Below are 7,810 nucleotides of genomic sequence, written 5' to 3'. Positions count from 1 at the left end.
TCCACCCTTCACCAAGTCTCCCAATTTCCTCTGCCAGAACCAACCACTGTTCTTGGTTTTTTTATATTTCCCAGATATAGTCAACGTATAAACAATGTGTATGTATTTGTATTTATACATTTATATATATGCTTTTGTTTTTTAAACACTGAGATAACTACATATATACGATTTTAGTACCTTGCTTATTTTTTTATTTTTTTTTTTTATTTTTATTTTTTTTTGTGGTACACGGGCCTCTCACTGTTGTGGCCTCTCCTGTTGCGGAGCACAGGCTCCGGACGCGCAGGCTCAGCGGCCATGGCTCACGGGCCCAGCCGCTCCGCGGCATGTGGGATCTTCCCGGACCGGGGCACGAACCCGTGTCCCCTGCATCAGCAGGCGGACTCTCAACCACTGCGCCACCAGAGAAGCCCTACCTTGCTTATTTTTAAATTTTATGATATATATTGGAAATCTTTCCATATCAAGGTGTATGACCTGTCTCATTGTTTTAACAGCCGCAGAGCATTTCGTTGCATGGCTGTATCATAATTTATTAAACAATCTCCTTTGGATGGGCATTCATGTGATTTCCAAACTTCTGTTACTACAAATAGTAGTGCAGTGAATATCCTGGTATTTATGTTTTGCATCCACTTGCAAGTGTGTCTGCCAGATAAATGTTAGAAGAGGAATTGCTGGGTCAGAGTATCTGAATTTGAAATTTGATAGCTATTGCCACTTTTGCCCCAGAGAATTTTTAATTTGCAATTTTAACATTATAAGTAAGGTCAAGTATTTTTTGATAAATTAAGAAGCCACCTGTTTTTTCTCTTCTGAGGAATATCTATTCTTTTGTTTTAAAAAGAATTTATTGATGTGAAATTCACATAACACAAAATTAACCATTTTAAGGTGAGAAATCCAGTGGCATTTGGTGTATTTACAATATTGTGCAACCCCACCTCTGTCGCGTTCCAAAACATTTTCATCACCCCAGACAGAAATCCCATACTCATTAAGTAGTCCTCACTCCCCTTCCCCTCAAGCCACCCCTGGCAACCACTAGTCTGTGTTCTGTCTATGGATTTATCTATTCTACATAAGAAATATCTATTCTTGTCCTTTGTATTTTATCGGGTTTTAAAAATTGATATATAGGGCTTCCCTGGTGGCGCAGTGGTTGAGAGTCCGCCTGCCGATTCATGGGACACAGGTTCGTGCCCCGGTCCGGGAGGATCCCACATGCCGCGGAGCAGCTGGGCCCATGGGCCATGGCCACTGAGCCTGCGCGTCCGGAGCCTGTGCTCCGCAACGGGAGAGGCCACAACAGTGAGAGGCCCGCGTACCGCAAAAAAAAACTGTAAAATCATTCTTTATCTTTTATTTCTATTTTGGATCAAAAAGCCTCATGCTCCTACCCATGCTATTTATAATAATGAAAACATGTGAAATGCACTGAAACAATATTTAACTTTCTAAAATATATGTATGTAGACTATACTAATTCTAATATGTGAAATAACATTGAATTAAAAGCAGAACACCAAATAGTAGATAAAAACTTGTTATATAAAGCCTGTGTAGAGGCATTATCAAAGATTTAAAAAAGTTAATTTGGAGGAATGGAAACAGTTTATAATGAAGTCTTCATTAGGCTTGGGTTGAATGGTTGCTTCAATTCTCAGAAAAGAGCACATCCATCTGGCAAGCATTAAGGCAGAACAAGGAGGGGCAGATGGGCACAGTAATAGGTCAGTACCGGCAGAGGAAAGAATACCTCGATCGGGCTACTGATATCCCACCTTTGGCACCCAGGCAGTCCAACTGGCCAGCTAGACTTGGCCGGTGCACACCCAAGGGAATTCAAGGCCACCTGGCGGCTGTATCATAAAATTACACCTCAATTGATTCCTGGAGTTCAGATGTAGCAAGACAAACTAAGTAGGACTTGGATTGACCACCATTTATTGGCCAGCTTTACATGCACACAAAAGCACCTTACTGGCTCCTGGTTTATCATCACAATTTCCTACAAATCGTACTACTTCCTCTCATCTTTGTCAGGGTTCTTAGTCACGCCTTCTGTCACCCTCAATCAATATAATATCTCTCTTTATCATCTTTCCTCTGGAAATACCACATACTACTGCACGTGAGCGATCAAGATTCAGTCCTTAATGACAGGAAAACCACCCCTTCACCGCAGCACATTCTCCAATTCTCCTCCAGAAACACAGCAATATATTTTATTATTAAACAACAAACATAATAAAGTAGCACTTGATTCACAAAGATAAATACATATTATGTTTCACTGTTCTTTTTTTAAATGGCCCAATCATTATAGAACATTATTCTCATCATTGTCAACTCTTGATTATCCTTTGGGATAGTCTGGGTAATAAAAAGAGCAGCATTTAATCTCAGGTCTATTTCTGTTACTGTTGTTATTAGTACTCTCCCCGGAGAGCTCTATCTGCCTGAAAGGACAGCCCCCTCCCACCAGGTGACAAGTTCTGCTATGACATTTGAAAGACTTTAAAAAGGTAAGGAAAGTCTCTCTGGAAAGGAACTTCTGGATGTGGACACTTGACTACCTTAGCTTTTGTTTGATTACTCTTTCTGATGACTCTAGCTTTTGTTTGATTACTCTTTCTGATGACCTCTACTTCCTGATTACTCAACTTTCCATTCTGCATCATGAAAGTACGTGGGTCATAGCAGGAGCTCAATAAACGTCAGTCCCTTCGCTTCTCGTCCAACTGATCCAGCACACTTGTGTAAAGACCGGAAGTATGAAGCAGGATGGCGAGTACCAGTCGTACAAGATATGAAGTCGGGGGAGGTGATTGTGTGTGTGGTGGGGATGTCAGGCCCCTCCTTCCAATCTTCAGGTCCATCTATGGCTTTGATGAGTCCCAGGACCAAAGCTCGCCCTCTCTACTCAAAAGTGGGGCACCCATCAGCCCTGCAGTTCGTCTCCTCCCAGCCTCAAATTGTTCAAACCCTCTTTCCCTAAATCCATCTTGTTACAGCACTACAATTGTTTGCTTTTTCCAAACTAATTGAAAATTAGAAGATGTGGACACAAAGAAACTTGAAAACAGAGACACAAAAAACTTCAGAAAATTTATGGCATTAGTCTGAGCAGTCCTCCACTTAACTGGGTTCCAACACATTGGTTATTCATTGTTCCCTCAGTGTTTACTGTGCTTGTCAGTGATTAAAACACCAGAAATAGTTAACATCACCACTGGTGGAACACAGTGACAGTCTGAGTTTCCCAGGGTAATGCACCTGGAAGGGTGCACCACCACTTCTGTGCTGTTCTAAAAATGAAACTAACCATGGGAAAACATAAAACAAACGCAAATCGAAAGACATTCTACAAAACTACGGACAGATACTTTTTAAAAATGGCAGAGTCATGAAAGATAGCAAAGGCTGAGGGGTTTGTTGCAGATCAAAGGAGGCTAAAGAGTCATTTCAAGGACATTATTGAGACAAGTGGCAAAATTTGAATATGGACTGTATAGTATTAGGTAATAGTATTATATCAAGGTTAAAGGTTAAACTTCCTGAATTTTATAAATAAACTATTGATATACAAGAGAATGTCCTTGTTCTTAGTAGATACCTGCTAAAGTATCCTGAAGCAAAAGGGCACAAATAATTTAGTGAACAAAATAATGTGAACATACAGAGAGAGAACAGTGATAAAGCCAATGTGGCAAAATGTGAAAAATTGGGATAAAGAAAATGTCGGAGTTCTCTGTATTATTCTTGAACTCTTCTGTAAATTTGAATTTTTTTCTTTAAAAAGAAAGAGAAGGGGCTTCCCTGGTGGCGCAGTGGTTGGGAGTCCGCCTGCCGATGCAGGGGACGCGGGTTCGTGCCCCGGTCTGGGAAGATCCCACATGCTGCGGAGCAGCTGGGCCCGTGAGCCATGGCCGCTGGGCCTGTGCGTCCAGAGCCTGTGCTCCGCAATGGGAGAGGCCACAGCAGTGAGAGGCCCGCGTACCACAAAAAAAGAAAAAAAGGAAAGAGAAAAGAGGAAACACAAAAATAGAAGAACATTCAAGAATCAGGTCTTCCACTTCTATCTTTTGATAGGTTTTTCATGCAAGTAAGAGAAGAGAAGAGTTTACATGTAGCTCTTATAGCAAGTGCATTTTTAAGTTGAGAATAATACTGGTCGACCACTGGGGGGTTAGATTATTTTTCTAGGTGGCCCTCGCTAGGTTACTCTCTAACCAGAAAGAAGGCATTGATTTGCTTCATAGATTGTCCTAATTAATCCCGAATTATTCTGCACATTCAGTTCAAGGGAGGGTGTGCTGTTCAATGATCACAAATAATAATAGTTGATGAGTAGTAAGTGTTTATGTGTGATGTGTATGAAACACTGAGTTAATCTTTTAACGGTATTGGGACATTTGGTTCTCAACAGTCCTATGAGATGTGTACTATTATTATAGCCATTTTTACAAATGAAGAAACTGAGGCACAGAGATGGTAAATACATTTCACAAGGTCACAAAACTACTCCATGGAGGAGCCGGGAATTAATCGGGTCTATCTGACTCCAGCACTGATGCTTTTAACTGTTGTGCTACTACCAGACATCCAGACACAAGGGGCCCTTGCTAAGCCAGCATCTTGTCAGGAGTAGCATTTATCTGCTCTGCCTACTCTTAGCGCTAGGATTGGATACCATGGTAAGTCTGGGTATCTCCCTAACCATCACATGCCAGAGAAGGCTATGAAGACTTTAAGGGCAGAGGAAGGGCCTCATCCCCTGCCCTGACCCCAGTCGTTTTTTCCGCCTTCCACTCTGTACACCAGCACTGGATGGGGGCTTTAACTCAGGCTTGTAAAGACAGCCAAGACCATGAACAAACTCACACTGTGGAATGGAATCTACATGAAGTTGGCAGAGATGAACTCTGACGTTAACGTGCCTCGTCTTGCATTTCCCCCTTGCTTTTCGGGGTCTCTAGACCTCCTTCCATGCGTGCCTCCCCCATCCCTTTCCCTTGAGCCTCTTCTACAGGAGAGGAGGCACTGGCTCTCCCCTCACTTTGTTCCACACCAACTCAGAGTTCAGCTGAAGTCCCAGATGGGATGGTTCTTCCCTCACACACGTCGTACAAAACACCCACAGCTCGTCACAGGTTCTGTCTCCCTCCACCCTGCGTGTCTCTATAATTCCCTGGCAGCAACCACTGAGTTCCACCATTCTGTCCCCTGCCCTGTCCTCCTTGGGGCAACAGGAGGGGTATTTTTTATTCCACTACTTTGGGCAGGAAAAGCAAATTATAGAAGGGAGTTCAAGCTGAAAACAGATTGCTCTGTCAAGCAGAAGCATGGATGCCTGTGACACCTTCTGACTAATACCACTCAAACCCCACTCTGGATGCAGAAACCCATAAGCAAAGTGTAGGGAATGTGTAATGGAGAGGGAGGGGAGACCCAGTCCCTTCAACCTCCCAGAGGGAGAGAAACTTACAATGACCTGGAAATAATAAAACTGTTGGAAGCTTATGAAATCAGCTTCACCATTGCTGATGACACTGTTCCATTTGTTCTCCAATTATGTATAACCCACAAATGAGTCACCAAAATAGAACATTTAAACTTAACACCATCCCATTTGGGCATCTTTGTTTCCATACACTTGAGTCATGCTCAGGGCTGCACCTGTTTTGCATGTAGTCACATTTCTATCACTCTGAGCTCTAGGCTTTGGCACAGCAGCAGGATGGGCAGATGGGGAGGCCCCAGATCTAAACTGGATCTGTCAGCTGGAGAATGGCAGCATTTGGACAGCATCTGGTCTAAGAGAAGACAGTCTCCAGGAAGGGCAGAGCGTTGACTTAGGTGATATACAGGTCACAGCTAGTATCTGTGACTAACATGATATGTCATGTGCCCTGATAGGCAGGTGGAACCCTACCTGTAATAGTCAGAAATCCAGGGAGTTAACATCCGGTAATTGTCAGATGGTTGCATCAACCACTAGACTGTGCCTCTTGGGCAGATTCTAGTACTTGGTGGTAGGACAGTACTGGTGGGAAGAAGGCAAAGTACCCCGATTTTGATGGAGAGGGTACCAGGCAGACATAAGTACATCAGAGACCACACTGAACCAGTCATCAGGCTCCTGCAGCCTGGAAGCAAGAGTGCATTGGGAGCAGTCCTTGATGAGCTATAAGGTCAAATGCCCTTCTACAAGGTCATGATAGGTCCTAGAGACTGATGCTCCAGGTCGCACATGGCAAGGACTGTAAACCCAGGGAAATGGCTTCAATCTGGGCTCTCCACTGTCAGGAAGAGATCCTTCATTCCTGTGGTCAGTATCTTCTGAGCACTCAGTATGTACCAAGCACTGGTTTACAATGGAGACTAGTCTCTGCCCTCAAGGAGTCTTGAGAAACAGAACTCATTTGACCATCAATGAGAAAGCACTGAGACAAATCTTTACAGTACCTCTGGTGCAACCCTTACAGACTGGAGGCCAGTCTCTACACAGGTCCTGCAGACTCGTTTTTTCTTTTTATGCTCTGCATAGCAAAATACATAATGCAGTAAAGTGCACAAGGAACCAGCTTGATGACTTTAAAAACCCACCAGCACAGTGTTTTAAAAGGTTACATACACCTCAGGCTTCCCTGGTGGCGCAGTGGTTGAGAATCTGCCTGCCAATGCAGGGGACACGGGTTCGAGCCCTGGTCTGGGAGGATCCCACATGCCGCGGAGCAACTAGGCCCGTGAGCCACAACTACTGAGCCTGTGCGTCTGGAGCCTGTGCTCAGCAACAGGAGAGGCCGCGATAGTGAGAGGCCCACGCACTGCAATGAAGAGTGGCCCCTGCTTGCCACAACTGGAGAAAGCCCTTGCACAGAAACGAAGACCCAACACAGCCATAAATAAATAAATAAATAAATAAATAAATAAAAAAGGTTACACATCAAAATGTCAACCCTGAATACAGAGAAGAGGAAAGGTAAGTTTGGTGGGTAGAATAATAACCCCCAAACATGCGCATCTCCTAATCACCAGAGCATGTGAATAAACACAGGACACTTACACAGCAAAAAGGACTTTGCATATGTGTTTAAGTTAAGGACCTTGAGATGAGAAGATGATTCTGGACTACCTGGGTGGGCACAATCTAACCACATGGTCCTTAAGATCAGAGAAACTTTTTCAACCAAGTTCAAAGTCAGAGGGAGATGTGACAACAGAAGAATAGTTGGAGAAATGTAACATCATTGGCTATAAAGATTGAGGAAAGGGACGCCTTTATATGAGCTTTATATCATGCTTTGCGAGCACAAATCGTCACGAGCCAAGAGTCCTAGCAGCTTTTAGAAGCTGGAAAAGGTGAGGAGGATTCTCCCCCTGGAGCCTCCAGAAAGCAACACAGTGCACCTCGACTTCAGTTGGCCTTTTGTCAGACTGCTGACCTACAGACCTGTAAGATAATACGTTTTATTGTCTTAAGCCATTACATCTGTGGTCATTTGTACAGATGGCAATAGGAATCTAATAAAGTGAGAGATGGTGCCACATTTATGAAGCTAAAAGGATTGAATACTTTCTATTTCCTTCCCTAATATTCATTAAATCTTCCTCTATCATAACAGAAAATCAATAGGTAATGTCCAAAATCAATAAATCAAAAAATAACAGTTTAGCATATTCTTTATACATGGAGATAAGTACCAGAAGAAAAGCCTAAATGAAGGGAAAGTGGGTGACTCTGGGGAGTGAGATTAAAAGGCAGGGCAGGGTCTGCTGTTTTTAGTACCATTAGTGCTAT

The sequence above is a fragment of the Delphinus delphis genome, chromosome 1 (genome assembly GCF_949987515.2).
Source record: "Delphinus delphis chromosome 1, mDelDel1.2, whole genome shotgun sequence".
NCBI lineage: Eukaryota > Metazoa > Chordata > Mammalia > Artiodactyla > Delphinidae > Delphinus > Delphinus delphis.
Note: the sequence above shows the minus strand (reverse complement) of the source record.